Genomic DNA, 2,148 nt, shown 5'->3' on the forward strand with positions numbered 1-2,148 from the left:
ATACTTATGTACCTAGAAATGATTTTTGGAAAAATAAATAGCAAACTATGAGGCAGCTGCAGTTCAAATTTGACCCGCTTCCAGCTGAATCGGCGGAAATTTGTCTTTTTCACGAGAGGTGGATCAAAACTTTTTACACCCAACCATTTGGTCAATTGTGCATTAAATATGTCCTAGTATTTTAGAAAAATGATTTGGTCCAATTTTGCAACAATTATTTGGTAGTTCCTTCACAAAAAAACCTCCTTTCGAGCACTCGAAAAATGAAAAATGGGTTTTTAGTCCAAAGAAAATGAAAAGTTCCTTATGCAACATTGTTTGCCATTCTAATATGCACCCTTGTGCACAATATGAGATCATTTGGACAAACTATGCCATGAATGTGGCCATAAGATTGATCATTTGGCTTGAAAGCCATTGATCTCCACACGTGATAGCTCGTTTCTGATAACACTTCTTTAAAATAATTTCCGTGTTACAAGTTTATTATTTTTCCTGGGAACTTGGCCACATATCATGACACAATGCGAAGGTTTCCCAATTTTTTGATTTTTTTTGAATTTTTTATGCCCATTTCAGAATGCGGTCAAAACGGCGGGAATGACCGTTCCTAACTAATGGTTGAATCTTGGAATTTTTTTGGTGTTTCTCTGATTAAATAGGTACTTATGTACCTAGAAATGATTTTTGGAAAAAATAAATAGCAAACTATGAGGCAGCTGCAGTTCAAATTTGACCCGCTTTCAAATGAATCGGCGGGAATTTGTCTTTTTCACCAAAGGTGGATCAAGACTTTTGACACCCAACCATTGTGTTAATTGTGCATTAAACATATCCTAGTATTTTATAAAAATGATTTGGTCCAATTTTGCAACAAATATATGGTAGATTCTTCACAAAAAACTCATTTTGGGCACTCGAAAAATGGAAATGGCTCTTTTGTGCAATGAAAGTGAAAACCCCCAAATCAACATTGTTTGTCATCCCAAGATACACACATGTGCACACTATTTGTTCATTTTAGCAAACTATAAGTGGTTAATATGTTGAATGTTTACCCTGAATTAGAGGGTGAAAATTATAAGAGAAACAAAAGAAAAAAAACAAAACTACCTAAGCTTAATTCTGATTGGTGGAATCACTTGTGTCTTGGATCGATGACCTGGCATCCATCCGTCCATCCGTCCATCCATCCATCCCATCCCACGGCAGCAAACCCCCCTCTCTCGCGCGAACCCCACCCAACCCCTTCTCTCTCTCGCAAACCCCACCCACGGCAGCAAGCCCTCCTCTCTCTCGAACTAACCCTAGCGCTGCACTCCTCCCTTGCCGCCGCCACCTCCGGCGCCAAATCCTGGCTGCCGCGTCTCCCTCCGACCTCGCCGCCGGCGCTCCCGCCCTCTCCCCCCTCCCTCACCTCCCCTCACCTCATCGGAAGAGAAGAGGGAGATCGTGCGCGCGAGCAGGTCAGGCGGCGGCGTCGGCTCCCAGATCCGCAAGGGCTTGGACCTGGAGCTCCAACCCCACGGCAGCGGCGGCGGCTGCGGTTGACAGGTCCGCCATGGGCCTGGACCTGGAGTTCCGTCTCCTCCATGGGGTCGGCTTCCAGATCCGCGCCCCCATGGGTTGGACCTGGTGCTCCATCTCCATGGCGTCGCCTGCTTCTGCTCGGCCGTCTGCGTCCTTCTGTTGCTCGTCGAGGTAAGATATTCTCCCGATTTGCTCTTCCTTTCTCTTCCATTCCCTTACCTGATGCGTTGTGGATTCCCTCCCTCCTCACGCAGAGCGCTGTGGTCGTCGTCGCGGAGACCTCCAGGCCCCGGCTTCGCTGCTTGGCGCGTTTTCAGGCCGTCGATCATCCACCTCCCACTCTCTCTTTTTTCCCCCCGCTCGATCCCATCTGCCTAGGTGGTAGCTCTGCGTAGCATCTGGTCCTTGCCATGCTCTGTGTGTCTGTCTTTAGAGATGCTCTGTTTGTCCATCTTTAGATGATTTGATTTGCATCCTAGAATCAATTCATTTGCAATCCATTTGATGTTTTGAATTCATTTGCACAATTAGATTGAGAACAATTGCCACCAAAAACACCTTGAGTGCTGCCTATGAATTGTCTCCTATGAAGAGGATGTAGCATCTCCACTTAATTCC

The sequence above is a fragment of the Triticum dicoccoides genome, chromosome 1B, assembly GCF_002162155.2.
Source record: "Triticum dicoccoides isolate Atlit2015 ecotype Zavitan chromosome 1B, WEW_v2.0, whole genome shotgun sequence".
NCBI classification, from domain to species: Eukaryota; Viridiplantae; Streptophyta; class Magnoliopsida; order Poales; family Poaceae; genus Triticum; species Triticum dicoccoides.